The following is a 22,931-nucleotide window of genomic DNA, read 5'->3' on the forward strand; positions in this document are numbered from 1 at the left end:
GGATTGATCCCTGGTCTGGGAAGATTCCACTTGCTATAGGGCAACTAAGCCCGTGCGTCACGACTGTTGAAGCCTGAGCACCCTAGAACCTATGCTTTGCAACAAGAGTAGCCACCGCAGTAAGAAGCCCGCACGCAGCCATGAAGAGTAGCCCCTACTTGCTGCAACTAGAGAAAGCCCACACACAGCAATGAAGACCCAGCACAGCCATAAATAAATTCTAAAGATGATAATAATACATGATTTTTTTAAAGAAGATATCACAGTCTAACTAGTTGAGAGAGGGCCCACACTTAGGCCAACAGTATTTACACAGAAAGAGGAGGCATGAGTTCAAGACATATTAAGGAGGCAATGAGTCCAAATTTGGTGACGTACTCTGTGAAGACAACATGGGACAGGAAGGAATGATGAATGCCTTCCAAGTTTCTGCCTCAGGGGCTGGATAGACTGTGATACCACAGATAAGATACGATCTGCAGGAAAAGGGCAGGCACTTGGCGGGGTGCAGAAGCAGAAACAGATGAAAGATCAGTTTCGGGCACACTGCCTTTGAGTACCCACGGGACTGTTAGCTGGAGACATTCACCAGATGTTAGATTTCATAAAGCACAGGAGTGCAGAGAGGGCTAGAGAAAAAAGATTGAGAAATTAACAGCATATGGTTGCACTTGAGGAAAAGAAAAAACAATATGATGATAACACCCTGCACATATGACAACTATGCACAAGGTCCTGTATGGCAACAATGAAGGACACGGGCTCCACTCTGACTAGTTTATCTCTGAATCCCTGACGCAGGGCTGCCCTCAAGGGATTTGCCAACCAGTAAGAAATAAATGTGTGCCCATGACTAAAATGGACAGTTAGTAACTTAGAGCTGTCCAAAAGAACACCAAGAATCCAAAAGACACAAAGTTCAACTCTGAGGTAACAAAGTACCCCTTTCAGGAGGCAGAGGATTTCAACAGGTAAAAAGGAAAAAGATAAAGGATTTCAGAATGAGAGAACCGCCGAGCGTGAAGTCTGGACATGAAACGGCAGAGTGGCCAGGGCAGGGAAAGAAAACCACGTTTCCTTTCCATAAGTCACCACTTCAACCTTTTCCACATGTTCTCTCTTTTCATCCCTACACCACATTATGAGTTAGGCATCCTTACTTCCATTAAACTGAGGCTGAGAGATGCTAATTTCCCTAGTTCAACCCTCCCAGCCTTGGTGGAGCAGAGATTTAGATCCAGTTTGGTGTACCTTCCATGCCTTTTGATAACCTGTGAGGCCAGAAAGCTTTGGAGATGAGTTAGGAAAAGTGGTCTGGAATCAGCAGCATCTAATGCCTTGGCGTACGCTCCTTCAGGTTAAGACCAACGTACCTGACACAGCAGAGGGGCAGCAGGTCAGTGAGACCCCCAACAGGACGGCCTCAGTGGAAAAAACCCTGATGCTGGGAGAGATTGATGACAGGAGGAAGAGGGCAACAGAGAATGAGAAGGTTGGATGGCATCACCAACTCGATGGATGTGAGTTTGAGCAAACTCCAGGAGATGGTGATGGACAGGGAAGCCTGGCACGCTGCAGTCCACGGGATCACAAAGAGTCAGACACGACTGAAGAGACTGAGCAACAACAAAGGGGAGCGGTGGGGGTGGAAGCCATGCCTTCATGAACTAGGACAGTACTCATTAGAAAATTTGAGGAGGAAAACAAAGAGGAAAAAGACAGTAGACAAGTGTCCAACTCTCATCACCTCCATTTCCACGTGGCCTGAGCCTGCGGGGCTCCTCACCAGCTCTGTACCTTCATCCTTACTGTTCTCCAACCTTGAGGTAGTCTTGCTACACTTGGTCTTCCTCTGACCGGATCCAACACAAGATTCAGCCATGCCTCCCTGACCACTTGTATGCCCTACTCTCTCTGCCTTATAAGTGTACTTCACGTGTCACTTATCACTTACTGCGAGGCACTTGATCCTACACCACATGACAATGCCACTTCACTTAGCCTCCTCAGCCCCAAACAACCTAGGTTCCCTCGAGTCGAAAACCATCATGTTTCATACTCTGCTTGCTGCTGCTGCTGCTGCTAAGTCACTTCAGTCGTGTCCGACTCTGTGTGACCCCATAGACGGCAGCCCACCAGGCTCCCCCGTCCCGGGATTCTCCAGGCAAGAACACTGGAGTGGGTTGATACTCTGCTTACACTTCCCTAAATACTGAATACAGAACTAGGCAGAAAAACCACATAAAAGCTAAGCAAGGAATTAATCCAGTCCTGGGGATAAGATTAATGACATGGTAGACAGATATCAATCCAAGGATTCCTCCCAAAGTAACAGTTATTTGGGGACTTCCCTGGTGGTCCAGTGGCTAAGATTCTGTGCCTCCACTGCAGCGGGCATGGGTTCAATCCCTGCTTGGTTTGGCAAATATATATATATATATATATATGTAATTATTATTTGGAAATGGGGACACTCCAGAAAGAATTAGAACCCTGGCTCTCTGCCCTGCCCTAGGTCAGGTGGTTTATTTTAAAGTTTCGCTTCTGCATGCCATCATATGTGATGATCTCTATTTATTAGATTTCCCCTCATGAATAAAGATGAAGTCATAACCACCTAATTGGAAAATTTTTATATTGCAAGCTCAGCCAGAAACTAATATTTGGTTCTAGTGGAAAAATATTGACAAAAATAAACACAAGGAAAAAAAAGATTAAATGATCCAAGAACTGACATCTGGTGCTGCTGTGTCTGTTTAGAACTAGTGGAGTTCTTTTTCCATTTTCTATTCAACAGATAAAAAAAAAAATATCCAAATCTTTGGTTTCTTTTAAATTTCTGGGAACTGATATATTTCTTAAACCAGATGGATGCAGCCCTTTCAGGTCTGGACACACCAACAGATTAACCAGGAAGAGATCAGCAAAGGATGCTATAAAAATGATTTGCACAGAGCACCACCCGGCAGCCTGCATGCTTCACTGAAGGACCAGAGCTCCTTAAATCAATCTTTAATGGGAACTACATTCTCCATTGTAAGTGCCTATAATGGGCTTCTTAAAAGCCCTTCTTCCATTTAATGTTGACTTTCTCCTCACATCAATAAACCCTAGACTCACCCAAACACTGAATTACAGGAGTCTCCTGCATTCAGGGTGCATTACAGACCAAGAAGAATGCTATGAGGGAGTACAAGATGCATCTTCCACCTAAATATTTCTTTTTTGTGATCTTAAATCAGTATAGTCAATTTACATTTAGTTCATTATTTTTTTAAAATGGTGTATACAAAACCCTTACCCCGTAAGAGCTGTGTTAAAGACAAAGTATTTTCTGTATCACCAACAAATGTTTGATGCTCCCCGTGATGCCACTTAGAAGGAACTTAAGGACAGAGCTATCAGACTCCCTAACTCCATTGAACCAGTGTGGACCCACACAGCCCAGGGTGGCTTTTTGGCTTTCCATCGAACACACTGCAGCTCCTTGCTCATTCAGGTATGACCAGTGGAGACTAGGAAAACACCAGAGCACACATAATGTCCATCGGCTGTTTTCCCAACAACATGTTTCCTATTATACAAATGAAATAATGACAACAACACGCTGTAAGCCTGGGCCACATAAGGAACAGGCCAAAATGTACCTTTCTACAAACATTTCCTCCTAGAAAATACTTACACTTATGCTGAAATATGACAGGAATTCAGTCTTTCTCAAAGCTCTACTGTCATCTAAACACAGAAAGGGTATTCAGAAATATAGGTGTTAAACAAAGGTCAGAAACTTGAATACTCGAAAAAGAAATCTGGGAAGAAAGACATAGAAGTAGAACAAAAGCATGCTGCAAACATGGAAGGGAAACATCTAGGAGATGACGTTCCCAGATAAACAAATGTGTATCATAGAAACAAAACAGAACTTAATAGCAACAAAGAACTACAGAGTTATACTTGAATCAAGGTGATGATCAAGGACAGGCTAGAGGTCTGCCACTTGAATGGGACAAAGCCAATGGATGACAAAATGGAGACCTCATCAACTCCTATTCCATTGTTTTTTGTCAAGGGAACTGAAATTAGACCTGAAAAGAATTAAACAAGTGTGGTTATCAGTGCTCTCTTACCCAAAATGAGTACAGAGATTTCATCAAATCTCCTTGATACTCTAAAGAAAGATCCGCCTCTGGGCTTGACAGTCACTTTTTAAATTCCCTCTAGGAAGAGAATGTGCAAATAAGATTTCTAAAGCATCACTAGCAGGGTCAGGAATTGCTAAATATGTGGAAAAGGCCAAAAGCTTAACAAGATGCAAATAGATTTTAATTTTCAACAAAAGTTAGAAAAGGGAGTATGCAAATTACACTCTGGAGAACATCATATGAGTCCCCAGCAAAACTTTAGACGTGATAATTAAAGGCAGCTTGGGAAGGACTTAGAAGAGGAGGCAGTGAACCCTGAGATCCATGATGTTCACAGAAAATCAACCATTCAGCAGAACAACAACAACAAACAAGCAGATCCCTTTCTGAAGCATCTCCCAGGGACCAAGACCCCTGGAGATACGAAGAAGACAGCATTCACAGGCCAGCCAGCTCAGGTGAAACAGGCAACTGACATCCATCAGGTGGTAAGGCAAGTGGCAAGCAGTCAGATATTGGTGGTACAAGGAACCACACAGCACAGAGGGGAAGCAACTACTCTGCCAGGGAGGGAAGGGGAGTCTGGGAAATTCCACAGATGATGCCAGAGCCAGACTGTGAGGGAGGAACAAAGAGTTTGATGATGAATGCAGAAGCGGTTGGTCTCATTAGGCAGAATGAGGATGTACAAGCCATTGGCAGGGAATGCGTGGTACTCAAGGAGGCCTGGTGGTCTGGTACGGTGGGCATGTAGGGCTGGTAGAGAGAAGGAAGTTCAAGAATGGGGCATAGCCAAACTGTACCGACCTAACTTCCCTCTTGTACACAGTTACTATTCTAGTGCAACAAGGAAACGAGGCAAACATACTGTAACTGTACTTATAAGGCACTTGGTAAGTTTCTCTTGATCTGCCTATGAATAAGATTGATTATGTGGCCTAGATGTGAATGAATGCCCCCAGGACTGGACTGCTTACAGAAAGCACTCAGTCACTATACCAAGCGGTATGTGCTCACCAACTGAGGCCTCTATCTGGAGCTGGGAGCAGACTTCCAACTTCAACCTAAAGGGAGAATGTTAACAGCTTAATGCAGTGTTCTTTCTTAAGCCTTGTCCTCATTAATACATTTACCAATGATGTGAATGAAAATATGTGCTTAATAGACTTTTGAAGAGATAAATAACATCTTGGATAACAGCATTTCAATTCAGAGAGATGTCAGCTGTCTGTAGATCAACTCAGGGTTCTACATCTGGGAGAGGTAGAACCTAGCGTTAGCACAAATGAATAGGTCAGGCATATATCATGTTTGGGGTGACAGTAAGATTCACATACCCAGTGGTGTGGTTCCAGTGCTTCACAACACCTCCCCCCACCCACCTAGGCCAAAAAATAAAAATAAAACACCAATGCAGTCAACCCAGAATGAAAAAGACTATGATGGTCTGTCCTACCCTTTTTGAAGGTTATAATATATCATGACTCTTGCATTTAGCTCTGGATCTCATACAGGAGAAATAGAAGGAAACGGGAACAAATAGAATGATTAAATAACCTAAAACTAAACTTTAAGCTGTGCTATGGGCTTAGTCCCTCAGTTATGTCTGACTCTTTGTGACCCATGGACTGTAGCCCACCAGGCTCCTCTGTCCATACTGGAGTGGGTTGCCATGCCCTTCTCCAGGGGATTTTCCCAACCCAGGGATTGAACCCAGGTTTCCCTCATTGCAGGCAGATTCTTGACCATCTGAGCCACCAAATTTTAAGAATACTAGTCAAAGGAGCTGGTCAGGTTTAGCATGGAAAGAGTTGAGAGGAAAGGATGTGAAAGAGAAGATATCAGGAAAGGAATTTTCCAGGCAAGAATATTGGAGCAAGTTGCCATTTCCTCTTCTGGGGATCTTCCCGACCCAGAAATTGAACCAGAGTCTCCTGCATCTCCTGCATTGGCAGGTGGGTTCTTTACCACTGAGCCACCTGGGAAGCCCTAGAGAAAAGGACAGTTACTTTCAAATATCTCAAGGATCTTATCTAGTAGAGGATTTAGGCTTGTACCAACAGACCCTCAAGGGTCTACCTAGAACCAGGCACTGGGTATTGAGAGAGAGGTGTCTTGGCTCAACATAAGGGCTTGATGCAAAGAGCTGCCTCCAGAGAGAGCAGCTTCCTAATCTCAGATGACAGCACGAGCTGGACCACTTTGGGGGTGGCTGTGGACTGGTACATTTCAATTCTACCAAACTTCAACACCCCTCACCTAATAAATACAGCTGACCTTTGAACAACAGGGGTTTGAACTTCGTGAGTCCACCTACCTTCAGATTTTTTCAGTAAATATACTATAGTATCACATGATCTGCAAATACGAAAGAATGGCATGTACAAAGGGCCCACTGAAAGTTACACACATTTTTTTTAAACTACCTGGAGGGTCAGCACCCCTACTCTCACAGTTTCCAATGGTCAATTGTATATAAGTATTTTATAACATGCCCCTTTTATAATGCTGAGATGAAGTTGATAAGCAATATAACCCATTTAACACAATTTTATGAAGGTGATGTAATGCCTTAAAGGAAAGCAACTGATCACAGGCAGTTCAATATCTAAATTCCCAGGTTTTAAAAATCAATATAATGCCAAAGGACAAGTAACTTATAACAGGTAAGTCATAAGTGAATAATTTATAATCATTAAGTAAATTCTCAAGCAGAAGTTCATTAGAAGACACAACAAATGCTCAGATGCTTATACCAACACAAGTTTAGCTATAGGTGAAATGAGATCAGAAATAATTTCATAGAGGGAGGGGGCATATGTCTATCTATGGCTGATTCATGCTGATGTATGGCAGAAGCCAACACATGGATAGACTAATATTTTTAATTACTTTTTTATCAAAAATTTTTCATGTCAAAAATTCCTTCAAAGCCGAGATTTTACAAACTTCACACACCTGAGTAGTTCTGTTTTCAAGGTTCTCTGTGCTTTACCTGACTAAGCCCTCTGACTCATGTTAAGGCAGGACAGCACCTTTAAAGGGGCTTCCCAGGTGGCACGAGTGGTAGAGAACCCTCTGTTGATAGAGGAGACCTAAGAGATGCAGGTTGGATCTCTAGGTCAGGAAGATCCCTGGAGGCGGGCATGGCAACCCACTCTAGCATTCTTGCTTAGAAAATCTCATGAAAGAGGAGTGTGACAGGTTACTGACCATAAGGTCAGCAAAGAGTCAGACCCAACTAAAGCAGCTTAGCAGGCAGGCACCTTTGAAGCTGGACAGACCCCATTGGAATCCAGACTCCAGCATTTCCAAGGTATAGGGCCTTGAGCAAGTTACTCGATTTCTCTAGCTTCCAGTTTCCTTATCTGTGAAAGGGTTGGTCTAGAGATGAAACATGTCCAAGAGGTGTTTATCGAGTCTAGCATCCCATGGAACAGAAAATTCCCTCCAACTGAGATTTCAACAGCCCAAATGTTCCTGTGTTCATGAAAATTACACCTATCTTCATCAGCGCCTGCAGAGTTAGATTCAAATTTGCCCCTAAACAGACATGTTAGATCATGAATTAACTCAAGCCAGGCAGCCTAGGAGAATGTAGAGATGAGAGCAAGCAGCAACAGTCAAAACATTTACCAAACATTAACCATATGCACCAGATTTTTTTGTTCAATGCTATCATAGACACAGTTCATCTTTATGGCTCTATGAGAGTTCATTTTCTCAATCCTTTTTAGATAAAGAATCTGAAGTTCAGAAAGGTTAAAATGTTTATTCAAGGTCAAACAGCCATAAGAGTTGGAGCCAGAACGATCAGCTTTGTCTGACACTAAACTCAGAACCATTCATAATGGATCGCTAACGCGAAGCTGTAACACTACACGGAATTTTCACATCAGTTGCCTGGTTCTTCCTCGCAGTTGGTTCTACCCACCATTAAAAAGAAGAAGAGGGTGAACACCAGCGTTCTTGTCCTTCGTCCTTTAGGACATTGATTCTGAACCACATTCAAGTTAGGCATTGCTATTCATTAATAAAGCACTGCACTAAACACGTTTACCCACTTAATAAACACTTACTGCTTTTAAAAAGCTAACTGGAATGCACATTCCCTTATTTAAGGACTGAAGTAATGATATAACTGACTATGCCAGAAATATATCCTTTAGCAGTTGGCATATTTTTTGTTTCTGTTGTTATGAAAAGTAATTGTCTGCCAATCCAATTATTTCTCCACTGAAATTAGTAAACACACAGCATCAGAATTTAAAAATGGAATTTTGATCTTTTAAAAAAATTTCCTTATGGATTTTAAGTTACAAAAGTCCCTTTTTTTCTTCCCCTAGGGACTAAGACTGATGATTCTTTTTAGAACTGAAAGTTATGATTTTATAAAACTGCTACCAGAGGTCTTTAATATATTGCATACATTTTCTCATTAATACTTAAAAAGATATAACTATTTAGTCTTAAACAGTTTTCTATCTGTACACAAACACAAATTAAATGGGAAAAATATGCAGAAAGTCATGTAAAAAGTTATTGGAGACAATGAAAACAGAACAGAGTCTGCTCTGCTGGTTTTATGTCTCAACCATGAAAAAAGAGAAAAGAGAAAACTTCCTCTTTCTCACCATCAGTCACTATTTATTGGGTGTCTGCTCCAGGCATATGAGTGTCCAAAACCCACAAAAGTTGACAAAAAAAATATGATGCCTGCAATGTCACCAGGTGATTTCTAGGGACACCCCCTATTATTGCTCCAGCACTGGAAGATCACTTCAGATTATCTCTAAGGTGAGTCCAAAGGTGGCAGGCTCCAAACGGCAGCAACAAACACATAGGTGAGGAACTTCCCTGGTGGTCAAGAATCTGCCTTGCAACGCAGAGGATGTGGGTTCCATCCCTAGTCAGAGAAGTGGGATCCCACACACTGTGGAGCGACTCAGCCTGCGTGCCCCAACTAGAGAGTCAACTCAGCCTGGGTGCCACCATTAGAGAGTCCGTGCTCTGCAACCAAGGATCCCGTGAATCCAACTAAGGCCCGACACAGCCAAATAAATAAATAAATATTATTTTTTTTTAAATGACACAGGAAGAAAAATTTGTCTTCAATTACTTCTGGCATTCATTTTAATATTAGACAGACCCACTACTAAAATCCTAGGACCTCTGGCCTATTTGCTTTTTTTTTTTTTTTTGTAGTTATCTTTCTAGTCCTGGCCTAAAAGGAATTTTTAAAAAAGAAAAGAAAAAAAAAGTTTCCAGAGTCTTCTGGAGTCTCTATCTACTAGTATAGAACTCAAGCCTACTCCCCAAAGAGTAGGCACCAGTATCATTCACTGCATCACTACGTCTGCTCGCAGCAAATGCCATCGCTACCGCAGGGGTCCTGGTCTTGCATCATGCCCCAACTCCTTGAATTTTAGCACAGGAATAAGCATGGGCAGTGGTTACTACTTCTATCTCCTCTTCTTCTTATTATTATTACTATTATCAGGTGGGAGCTATCTGTTAGATGAATCTGAATCAGGATTAACTGATGCAAACAAAACCAATAAAATTTGACAGATGGAAGATGTAATAAATGGAATGCCTTTACAAAGAACATATAGGCTGTAAGCACGTTTTCAAGAATTAAATCCGAGTGTCTTTTGAAACAATCAAGAGACATAATGCTCACTTTACCAGGTTAATTGCCATTCCACTAAGGAAAAGCCACATGCCTCTTTGTTTTCATGTGGACGGTATTGGCAATTGAATGCCATCTTCAAAATACACTGGCATGCACTCATACATGTGAAAATGCCAAAGAAAAAATAATTGATTTATCACTTTTTAATATGCTTTCAGTATATTTACATACAAGTAAGCAAAGACTGATGCTGGGAGGGATTGGGGGCAGGAGGAGAAGGGGACGACAGAGGATGAGATGGCTGGATGGCATCACTGACTTGATGGACGTGAGTCTGACTGAACTCCGGGAGTTGGTGATGGACAGGGAGGCCTGGCGTGCTGTGATTCATGGGGTCTCAAAGAGTTGGACATGACTGAGCGACTGAACTGAACTGAAACATACAACATAAATGTACAAGTCGCAATAAACAATTTACACTTACTCCAGAATTGTACCTTGTCACATACTGACAAGCCATCTCTTCAATGAGTAAGCATTTATAAAGAACCTGTTTTATGCCTACCACTGGACTATATATCTGAAACCTATGCATATAAAGAGGACTCAATACACTAAGAAAACTTTAACATTTTTAACAAGGAAATAAAACTGACATAAATAAAATAATCAGAAAAAAAGGGGTATGATTAAAAAGCCGTGCCAAATAAAACTTGTTTCACACAGAGAAGTAGCAACCAAAAGAAAAGGGCCAGGTCACATGGGCCAGTGTTCCCAGGGAGGTGTGTAAAGTGAGACATGACCAAAATAACCATTCATGGTGGTAGTTCAACAGTGCTACATAATGGACAGTCATGTTTGTAATCCAGAAAGAGCTGTATCCTTAATGAAAAAGTGCTCTATCAGAGCATGCTCAAGAAGACCGAAATTCCACCTTCCTCTCAGATATATGGAACACAGATGGAGAGAAGCCTGTACTGCTTTGGTTAGCATAGTACAAAATGTGGTAAAAACACAAACATCCCTTCAGGAAGAAGGCAGGATGAAAAGTGTCTTCAGGGCAGGAAATCTGCTCAACCCAAAGTCAGACCACCATTGGGAGGTACTGTGACCTCTTCTTCAAGAAAAGATTTATGCATATAATGAAGTGAAGTCGCTCAGTCGTGTCCAACTCTTTGTGACCCCATGGACTGTAGCCTACCAGGCTCCTCCATCCATGGGATTCTCCAGGCAAGAATACTGGAGTGGGTTGCCATTTCCTTCTCCAGGGGATCTTCCCGACCCAGGGATTGAACCCAGGTCTCCCACATTGCAGGCAGACCCTTTAACCTCTGAGCCACTAGGGAATATAGTAGTCAATACTAATTTTCCAAGAGATCTGGTTAAGAAACCAAGTCTACAGTTTAAGTATGCTTTCCTTTAAAGGTTTATTCAGTTGTTTGATATAAAAATTCTTGAAGAATTCCAAAGAAAAAGGGCTCTTCGGCCATTTGGCCAGACTGGATTGTTGTCCTCAAGTATGTACTCCTTCCTTGTAACAGAATTACACACGCACACCCTCCGAGATGCCACTGAGTGGTGCTCTGCAGCAGCATACAGAGCATGCTGCTCTAAGCCAGTTGGCCATGTGGCTTGGCTTAATCAACAGACTGAGGACAAACAGTGTACCCATTTCAACATAAGGCTCTAAGAGGCCTGCAAGTTTCTGCTCTCTATCAGAAAAGTACATCCCGGGTAGTGGCTTTTCCTTCTTCCACACGGGTCCCAGGATGAAGACCTATGGAACAGACCTGAACTCCTGCCTCAGCTGTGGAGCCCAGACCAGCCCTTCTGGACCCAGTCAACGGTTGCCAACCTGCGGACTCACGAATGTGAAATAAACATTTGTGGTTCTAAGACAATAAGCTTTGGATGGTGTTGCTGCTGCTAAGTCACTTCAGTCATGTCCAACTCTGTGCGACCCCATAGACTGCAGCCCACCAGGCTCCCCCGTCCCTGGGACTCTCCAGGCAAGAACACTGGAGTGGGTTGCCATTTCCTTCTCCAATGCATGAAAGTGAAAAGTGAAAGTGAAGTCGCTCAGTTGTGTCCGACTCTTAGCCACCCCATGGACTGCAGCCTACCAGGCTCCTCCATCCATGGGATTTTCCAGGCAAGAGTACTGGAGTTGGGTGCCACTGCCCTCTCTGTTGGATGGTGTTAGGTAGTAGTTATCCGGCTTCCTTGGTGGCTCAGATGGTAAACAATCTGCCTGCAATGCAGGAGACCTGGGTTCAGTCCCTGGGTCAGGAGGATCCCCTGGAGAAGGGAATGGCTACCCACTCCAGTATTCTTGCCTGGAGAATCCCATGGACAGAGGAGCCTGATGGGCTACAGTCCATGGGGTCACAAAGAGTAGGACACGACTGAGTGACTAACACTTTCACATGCAGTATAGTATCACAACAACAAAAACAAAATCAACACACCTTTAGAAGTATCCTGATCCACAAATTACTTTGTGGATTTTTACCAAGAAGATCAAAGCCACATAGTACGTATTACTATCCATACGCATAATTCTACCAAGGTCAGGAATACCAAAGCCGAGACAAAAGCAGTCAATTAACAAAAACAGCCAAGAAAGCATCCCTTCCTTCCAGTTCTCATTTATCCCATAACCAATGTGCATGGCTATGCAAGTTTAACTATAAGAAGACATCACTTAACACCAAGCAAGACTTATGTACATCTTGGTACATTCATCTGTCTGTGTGTGTTAGTCGCTCAGTCACGTCCAACTCTTTGCAACCCCATGGACTGTAGCCGCCCAGGCTCCTCTGTCCATGGGATTCTCCAGGCAAGAACACTGGAGTGGGTAGCCATTTTCTTCTCCAGGGGATCTTCCCAACTCAGGGGTCGAACCAGGGTCTCCCACACTGCAGGCAGATTCTTTACCATCTGAGCTACCAGGGAAGTCCAAAAGTGAGCATATCATGTCTGACTCTTTGTGACCCCAGGGACTACAGCCTCTCCCCCCTCAGGCTCCTCTGTCCATGGAATTTGATATTATTTATCATTAGGGGTTGAACTGCATCACTGCACACCCCACAATCCCCCCAAATACAGTGAAGTTGTATCCACTGTATTCCAGGATATGACCTTATTTGGAAAGAGGTCATTGCAGATACTTTCAGTTGAGATGAGCTCTTATTGGAGTACTCTGGGCCTCTAATGACTGGCATCTGTATAAGAAGATAGCCATATGAAGATCAAGACACACAGGGAGACCACCACATGAAAACAGAGCAGAGGTTAGAGTTAGGCAGCGATAAGCCAAGGAATGCTAAAGGCAGCCAGCAAATCACCAGAAGCCAGAAGCAGCAAGAAAGGATCCCTTTACAGGTTTCAGAGAGATCGTGGCCCTGACAACACCCTGATTTTAGAGTTCTACCTTCCAGAATTGTGAAACAATGAATTCCTGTTGTTTTAGGCTACCCAGTTTTTGGTACTTGTTAGAGCAGCCCTGGAGAAGGCAATGGCAACCCACTCCAGTACTCTTGCCTGGAAAATCCCATGGACGGAGGAGCCTGGTAGGCGTCAGTCCATGGGTCAATAAGAGTCGGACACGACTGAGCGACTTCACTTTCTCTTTTCACTTTCATGCATTGGAGAAGGAAATGGCTACCCACTCCAGTGTTCTTGCCTGGAGAATCCCAGGGACGGGGGAGCCTGGTGGGCTGCCGTCTATGGGGTCGCGCAGAGTCGGACACGACTGAAGTGACTTAGCAGCAGCAGCAGCAGAGCAGCCCTAGGAAACCAATTCACTTGTCTTAAATCTTACATACTATAACTATTCCAAAAGGATACTGCATCAAAAATATGACTTCCCCATCATGTCTATTCTGCTACTTTCTCTTATACTTTAAAGGAAGTCTGCACATGCAATTGAGAGCATTGGTAAATTTTATTTTGAATATTAGAGGAGAAAGCTCACACAGTTAACATTTGTACCCAGGAGGTAATTCAAGTACACTTTATTGAGTAGTGGACTAAGAACTCACCTAATTATCAAGGAAAATCCTTAACAAAAAAGGAGCTTTGAAATCTTTGGAGAATGTAGCAATCTTCGGAGAATGTAGCATCACCATGTATTATGGCGCTTTTACCGTACTTCAGCGATTTTAGTCTAACAAACTCATGCTGCTAGCTTTCTTACACACACTTATGCTATCCTGTACCATTTTCTAATGAATGGCACCTCTTGCCTACATTTTCAGTCAGACCGTAAGCTCTCAAAAGGTAGGGAGCGTGTGGTATTTTACACACATGAGCAAGAACTAGAAAGATGGGCAAAATGAAGATGGAACAGAAAACTCATTAAGTCATTGCCTAAGAATGTTATCAACACAACAAAAACCGGTCTTCTTGTGTTCCATCTGTGTGCATGTGCTAGAAACCTGAAGGGCATGGAGTATTATAAAACACAACCCCTTATCAGCTTAGGGGTTTCCTTGTAGCCCTTAGGGCTTTCCTTGTGGTTCAGACAGTAAAGAATCTGAAAGTGTTAGTTGCTCAGTCGTGTTCAACTCTTTGTGATCCCATGGAAAGTAGCCCACCAAGTTCCTCTAGCACTTTCACTTTGCTTTATAGCTTAGTTCTACGGTAAGCTGATAAATGTGGAAGTATTAACCGCTCAGTCATGTCCGACTCTTTGCGACCCCATGGGCTGTAGCCTACCAGGCTCCTCTGTCCATGGAATTCTCCAGGCAAGAATACTGGCTGCTGCTGCTGCTAAGTCACTTCAGTCGTGTCCGACTCTGTGTGACCCCATAGACAGCAGCCCACCAGGCTCCCCCGTCCCTGGGATTCTCCAGGCAAGAACACTGGAGTGGGTTGCCATTTCCTTCTCCAATGCCTGAAAGTGAAAAGTGAAAGTGAAGTCGCTCAGTCATGCCCAACTTCTAGCGACCCCATGGACTGCAGCCTACCAGGTTCCTCCATCCATGGGATTTCCAGGCAAGAGTACTGGAGTGGGGTGCCATCGCCTTTTGCAAAGAATACTGGAATGGGAAGCAATTCTCTTCTCCAGGGGATCTTCCAGAGCCAGGAATCAAACCTAGGTCTCCTGCATTGCAAGCAGGTTCTTTACTGCTAAGTCACTGGGGTGAGCTATAAGCTATAAAGCAAATCTGTATTTAATTTGTAGTACAAATCATTAAGCGCAGAAAGAAAATGAAATTAGGGGTAGAGTAGATGTCCTAGAAAGTGTTGATGGAATTAAGTATCAACCTGGTACAGAATACTGGCTTTCAAGAAAGAAATGTATGAGGAAATTCAGATACAGCAGGCAGTCAAAAGCCTGAAGGCAGGAATTACCACATGGTTGTCAGGGTTACTGAGAAGCCTTCTAATCCTACTAACTTGCTGAATGTATGCAGGTGGGGCTAGGGAGATAAGGCTGGGTGCCCAAAATGTGGAGATGATATAATGCCAGGATACAATGCCATCATTGCCTAAGCATTCTCTGGCTTAAGTTTCCATGAGAAAGCCACCACCGTGAATATCTATCTCATAAATCATTTCACTTGGTCTACTTATTCTTGAAGAACTAGCCTTGAGGCTGATCTATACATAAAACAAGCAAGCAAGCTAAATGCAAGAAAATATCAAGCAGATGGCGTGTGGGTGAACATGTGGAGGAAGTGAAATATTAGCAGCTTTGAAAAGAGGAAGAGAAAGTAAAATATGTCAAAATGAATATGCATTTTATAAAGAAAACTCAAGAATATAAGTCCTATGATATATTAATTTCAATTATTTCTAGCAATATCATTATAATACTTATGATAAATAAATGTGAAATATTTCACAAATAAAATGTGTAAATGGAAATTGCTATATACCATTACTGGGCACAAAAGTCTGAATGTTTTGTCACTTCCGTCTTTTCTGCTATGCAACTGCATTTATGAAGCAAATTAGGGTCTTTTTGTATATACAGTTTGGTATGCTATGCTAAGTCACTTCAGTCGTGTCCGACTCTGTGCGACCCCACAGACGGCAGCCCACCAGGCTCCCCCATCCCTGGGATTCTCCAGGCAAGAGTACTGGAATGGGGTGCCACTGCCTTCTCCGACAGTTTGGTATACTATCTCTTAAAAAAATTCCAATTTTTACAATATCAACCTTGCTAATGAACTAAGACTTATATAGTTGCTTATTCTGTGACAGAATTTCAAGTACTTTATATATATTAACTTATTAGCTAATTCTCAATACAATGTGAGAGGTGGATGCTATTATTATCTTCATTTCACAGATGAGAAAATCAAAGAGAAATTAACTTGCCTAAGTTCACCTACCTGATAAACGGTGAAAAAGAACTTTAAGCCAGGAAACTGGCTCCAGCATCCTCACTCTTAACCCATCTACCATACCACGTACCTCCCAGAGACAATGTGCTTCTCACTGAAACTAAGCTTCATCTCTCATTTTTTTAAGGATGCACTCAGAACAGAATCATGGCAATCCATTCCAGTATTCTTGCCTGGAAAATCCCATGAACAGAGGAGCCTGGTGGGCTAAGGTCCATAGGGGCGCAGAGTCGGACACGACTTAGCGAGTAACAGCAACAGAACAGAATCACAGGGACCAAGGGAGTCTATAAGCTGAACTGCTCTCCATCAAAGGCATAATACCCCCATCTAACCTCTTACCTGTGGAAAGGGAAATGACCCAACCTCATCATTGTTATGGACTTCTACAATCTAATTATAATCTGCATTTCTTTGATGCAATGAAGGTGAATATTTTTTCATGTTTTGGCCATTTGTAGTTCCTGTTTTGTGAGCTTTCTATTCCCACTATGTAGATGGTTTATGTCCCCCATCCCCACCCCCAAATTCATACACTGAAAACCTAATGCTCTAGGTGATGGTATGAGGGAGGGCACTGAGGAGGTGATTAGATCATGAGGGATCCCCTTCCACCATGTTAGGACACAAACAAGAAGGCCCTGAGTCTACAACTCCAAGAGGGCTCTCACTAGAACCTGATCATGTTGGCACCCTGATCTCCAACTTCCAGCCTCCAGAACTGAGTAATAAATTTCTGCTGCTTAAATTTTGTTATAGCAGCCCAAATGGACTCAAATGATTCCTTCCTAGAATGCTTAGTAAAGTGTGTTCAATTGAAACTATTTTAAAAGATACCAGAGGGTTGCTAACTAGCTGTTTCAGTGGGAGCCTATAGATAGGCAAGTACCTCAGGGGAATCACCGGGACCCAGGGCTGAAGGCTCAGCTGTAAACACCTGGGGCCATAAGGACTGAGCAGGCTCTCCCAACACACTAACAGCCTGAAACTGTGCTTTATTCCACACAGCAGGGGCTGTACTTATCCGAAGGCTGGCACAGTCATTAATGGTACTCGAGACACTCAATTTCTCGTATCAACATATCTGGGAACACAAATCAGTAAACCTGATGTTTGCTTATGTGTGTGTGTAAGTTGCTCAGTCGTGTCTGATTCTTTGCAGCCCCATGGACTGTACCCGCCAGGCTTCTCTGTCCATTGAATTCTCCAGGCAAGAATACTGGAGTGGGATGCCATTCTCCTCTCCAGGGGATCATTCCTGACCTAGGGATCGAACTTGGGTCCCCTGCGCTGCGGGCAGATTCTTTACCATCTGAGCCACCAGGGATGTTTGCTTAGTGAGGTCAGAATTACAGAAGGAAAATGAAAGCTCTACAGGGATCTCACACCTACGGAGCAGTCTCACAAATTTATCCTATCTTCTACATGGCTAGCACGGTTGGTGATCAGAATCATCCACTAGTCAGAGGATTCTACTGCAACAGTGGGGAACCAAAGCTATTAAATTCTTACCCGCTAAACCCTCTGTTAATCAGTTAACAATTTACCTCATGACAGGCACTCTGCAATAAAACTGAGCACCTAGGACACTCGCTGATTACCTGGCTTGGAAAGAAAAATACCACATTTGCATACTTAGGAGTCACTTCTTAGGATGAGCTACTGTCTCCAGACGGTTCATGTCATCTATCAGGACTGATGGTTAACACTTTCAATTTTTTAAGGGTAACCCCATACATGGAGAGTTTCACTCCTTTATGTTCCAGCTACAGAGGCAGAGGCAATACACACACACACACACGCACACACACACTCTCTCTCTCAGGGACATAATAAATATGGAGGTTTTTTTTTAAATGAGTGTTAACACAAAGTTTGAAAATTAGTAAAGTAAGTAGGGATGCTAAAGAAAATAAATCATATGGACATGTATTTTACTGAGCGTTGGGCAATGAGTAGTAGAGGAGAGATGACCAGTTAAATAAAGCTTCAACGTTCAATTTTTTTTTTTTTTTGGACCCATGAGAGCATGTTATCCAAAATCACAATTATTTTTCTACTAGCAAGGCAGTTGTGCTATTGATGAGAAATGCCTGTTCCCAGTATGGACGCCTACTTGCTACACTACATATAGAAGGCTCCATGAGTTTCTGGAATCTCAACCAAGAATGGTCCATACCAAGAATGGTCCGTAGAGATGACACCAGAACTGAGTGTGGCCTGCTAATGAAAATAGTAGGACAAGGGTTCCACGCAGAGGAAATGGCCTGGAGAAGAAAAATCATACGCAATGCATGCACAGGAAGTGACAGAAAGTTCTGTGTTACCAAAATAGAGATTCTGAACTCGGGGTCTGTAAACAAGGACACAGAGGCAAAGCAGTGTGTTCAGTGTCTGATGAGACCACGAGCTTTCATCAGATTTTTTTTTAAGTATCCCTGATTGGGGATGGGGAGATGAGTTAAGAAAAACTGTGTGCCAAATGCATGACAGGGAGGGGACAAGAGATGAATTCCTCAGGGGCCACAAGACCAGGCTGAGTCATGCTGGACTCCTTTCTGTGCAGACTGGGATCCTTTAGTAGAATGAAAATGGATGTGTACAAGGCTGAAACGAAGGCGAAAGTGAAGTGCAGGCAACAGTCCAAAGCATCTCAGGAGCCAAACAAGAGCAGTGGGAATGGAGAGAAGGGAATCAGAGAAATGATTAGGAGACAAAACAAGCAGGCTGAATATTCACGTTTGCTTGTATCAAAGTATGCACAGAGTGTCTCCGGTAGGATTCTCAATTAACTGATAACACTGGTTGCCAGTGGACAAGGGAGGCGGGAAACCAAGAAAGAGAATGAGAGGGCATCCTTCCCACTGTTTACCCATTTGTACCTTTTGAATCACACGAAGGTAATGCCTACTATAAAAATAAAACGTTTTTTAAAAAGACATGGCGCTTATCGTAATGGGATGCCTCTATTTAAAAATTTGATTTTTTCTCTCCAAACCCCCTCTCAGTGTTTCAAGTTGCGCTTCTGAATTCAGATTATTTTTACCTCAAAGGCTCCTGGACTGCACCCATGATTGTCCCTTGAGAAGGGCCAGTCTCTCTGTTGACCGGGGTGATAAATGTATGAAACTGAAGTGGACACCATACAGATGTAAATAAACAACTATTTCCCTGGTTACATTCAACCAACTTAACAAGTAGTTGTCAAAATACCAGAATGAAGAAACTCTGATCAATTAACTCAGGGAGCTCAATCTTCTCAATTTTAAGATAAGAGCTCAAATAAGAATCTCTATGATTTACTAAAAACAAAGATGAATCAAATAAATTACTGATGTGAGAGAGATCAGATGTGAGGTCCAGTGTGGTGTTAAACTAATATAGGCTAACCCTTTAGCCTATATTAGCTTTTTTTTTTTTTAAATAGAATGAATCTCCTATTCAGCCTGATAACAGCATATAAAGCAGGTACTCCAGAAATAACTGACTTAAAGTGAATGGTTTGACCAATTTTAAATTAGCCAATAGCAGACATAAATTTAATAGTTAAAAAATAAGTGGATCTCAGCTTTGCAAAACTAAATAAGTTTTTATTTCCCATTTGTTTCCCATTTGGCCGTAAAGCTCAAATATACTAAACTTGCAATACTTGTTCAAAGCATAGTTAATGGTACCTATTAAACTTATTAATCAAAACATACTGTGTCCAAAGATCAATTCTGCAAATGTTTCCATTCATTGCTTTTATGTTTTATATTTTGACTTGTTCTACAAAAGATGCTGTGAGTCAGCTTAAAATAATAAATTCAATAAAATGGGAAACTCTATTAGGTAAAAAAATCAGAATAAGAAAAAAAGGTAGAACAGAAACTCAAGACCAAAGGGAGAGTTAGATCATCAATATTAGCTCATAGGTTTTTACAGGGTTATTAAAATTAAGTTGCAAATTTGACTCTGCGTTTCCTAGTTGCAAAGCAGAAAGGGAAACTTAATCGATTACCTAATTCTAGTTCTGCATGATGAAGAGAAAAAAGGACACTCAATAATTATTCAGCGGAGGTAAAGCTTTTCTTTGGCATTTAGAGTTGAATGGAATTTCTTGCATGAGTCTTCAAATAGGAGCTGTAAAATGAACTATGATCTTAATAACCCCATCTCTTAAGTAACTTAACAGTAGGTTTCTTGTGACTGTCTTTATTAACAGAACGCTTCCTTGTGAGCACAATTTGGGGGGAGGGGTGCAAAGAATGCAAAACAAAGTAAACAGAGTACACAGTTTCTGAAGATCTGGCTACACACCTGGCCTAACACCTAGGACTGGAGGGGAATGGGTGGACATCACAGCCTTTGTTCAGCCAGCTCTCTATATATACATTTCTCTCATATAAGCTTCTGATCAAATTTATGAGCAGACAAGTCATAGTCCCCAGAACTCTATATCACTATTAAAGGGAGATTAGTATACAACAATTATTCTTCATCCACTAGTTCCCCATATTTGAAACTCAAGATTATATAAATTTTCTTTTCTCTGCTTTTTCTGCCACCATAACAATGCTCGTTCTAACATAGGTGAATTGAGTGGATGTTACCGGATGTAAACAATAACAAAATTATGGATTGGGATTTTAAAAAAAGGACAGTAAGGACATTTAGCAGGCTTCCCAGCAGTCCCTACGGGTAAAGAACCCATTTGCCAATGCAGGTGGCAAAGGAGATGTGGGTTCCATCTCTGGGTTGTGAAGATCTGAAGGAGGGCATAGCAACCCACTCCAGTATTCTCGCCTGGAGAATCCCATGGACAGAGGAGCCTGGATGGCTACAGGCCATGGGGTCGCAAAGAGTTGGACACAACTGAAGCTACTTAGGATGCACGCACACAAGCGACATTTAGCAAGGAAGGGACAGGGGTTTTGGTAATAAAACCTTAGGAAAGATATAGAAAAATAAGATAGAATAAATCCAGGTCTTAGGATTGAATTCCAGTGGTGCATGTGGAGGCAAGGTGCTGGGGGCTCAGTGGTCAGGACCCAGGTAGTGAGTCATTCAATTGCAGAGGCGCTGTGCACTGGGATGCAGGTCTGAGAGAGAAAAATGCCTCTTTCATTCTGACATTAGGAACTGTTTCCAAGGCCAAGAGTGCCAGCACAATCAAGCTATCTGCAACAAAGAGAGTTTAATGTAACTGCAGGGGAGGGTTCTTTTAAGAAGTTTAGAATGAGCAAAGAAGAATGATATAAATTAACTGCTCAATATCCTTGACTACAAATTTAACATGCATAAAATGTAGCTATCTTTATGTCATGAGAGAATTTTTGCTCTGTTCAAATAAATCACAACGTATTTTTCATAAGCTCCCTCCTACTGTTGGTTCGCCCAGTCTCGCCACCTTTTACATAAAAGTGTTATTTCCTCACCATCTAACAAGAGCCCAAGTAGGCTGGAGGAGCAATAGTAATAAACTAGGGCTTACCATACTTTGGTGGAAATAAGGCTGCGATTCATGGGGTCGCAAAGAGTCGGACACGACTGAGCGACTGATCTGATCTGATCTGATCTGATGTAATAAGGATGGTGAAGAGTATTAAAATGATAAAAAAGGAAAAGAAGAAAAAGGAAAGATAATAAGTGACTGGATCATTCCCAGATACTTTTGTTAAACAAAGTGAAAAAAGGTTAATACTGACTCATAAAACTTACATAATGGAAAAACAAAAACAAAACTGGAAATACCATAGTGCAAAAATAAAGCAAATGAAATGTAATGCAGTTATCCTTGATGATTTCAAGATAACATAAAATTAAAAAGGAGAAAGGAAACAAACCTTCCAAACCCTCGATTTCACAACCACTTTAGTTCTCAAACTTGAAAACTGATATGTTTATATACTGAGGGAAACCCATACTGTTGAAAATGTGTATCTATATCATGTATTTTGAATCATTCAGGAATCACAGACTCTTCTAAATGTTTTATTTTCACCTTTACCTGTAATAAATACATTATAATTAGGTCAACCACAACAACTCAACCCTAAAATAAGTTAATATGTCACTTATTAACCAAATCACTGTTATTCCTGGAGTAACCTGAAATTTCCTTTACACAAGTTGCACTTTTTAATTGTGTTTTAGAGTTTAATTAAAATAGGTCTGATTACCCATTAGAAAAATGTGCAAGCTTAAAAATAAAATTAACTTATATTAGCACTTGGGGAGAATTACCTTATTTAACAACACATTAAAGAAGGAAAACATATGGTCCTAAAAATGTCAAAGTAAAAGTAAATGTTGCTCAGTCATGTCCGACTCTTTGCGACCCCATGGACTGTAGCCTACCAGGTTCCTCCATCCATGGGATTTTCCAGGCAAGAATACTGGAGTGGGTTGCCATTTCCTTCTCCAGGAGATTTTCCCAACCCAGGGATGGAACCCAGGTCTCCCGCGTTGTAGGCAGACGCTTTACCATCTGAGCCACTGGGGAAGTCCCAGTGTCAAAATTCAACTTAAATGTTGAGATAACTGATTTTGACTATTTATGCAAAGAATTAATTTTAAAAATACAGTTAAGCTTCAACCACCATAGGGTAAACAAATATGTTTTAAAACTAAACTGTCTTTAGATGAAGCCTGAAACACAGCTCATTTCAACAAATAACCCATGAGCACCTATTATGCATCAGACCAGGGGATTAGGACACTGAACAAGAGGAAGTCTCTGTCCTCCTGGAGCTCTCAACCTTAATACGTTAATAAAATCGGAGCGTACAATGATCCACTTTCCCAGACTCTAAACTT

The 22,931-nt window shown here is 42.0% G+C and overlaps 1 protein-coding gene across 4 annotated transcripts in view; it reads right to left on the reverse strand.

Annotated features, from left to right (window-relative positions):
- The window catches only part of NCOA7 (nuclear receptor coactivator 7), a 159,054-nt gene that overhangs the window by 134,101 nt on the left and 2,022 nt on the right, over nt 1-22,931 (reverse strand). The window lies entirely within an intron of this gene.

Source organism: Bubalus kerabau, chromosome 9 (assembly GCF_029407905.1).
Source record: "Bubalus kerabau isolate K-KA32 ecotype Philippines breed swamp buffalo chromosome 9, PCC_UOA_SB_1v2, whole genome shotgun sequence".
NCBI classification, from domain to species: domain Eukaryota; kingdom Metazoa; phylum Chordata; class Mammalia; order Artiodactyla; family Bovidae; genus Bubalus; species Bubalus kerabau.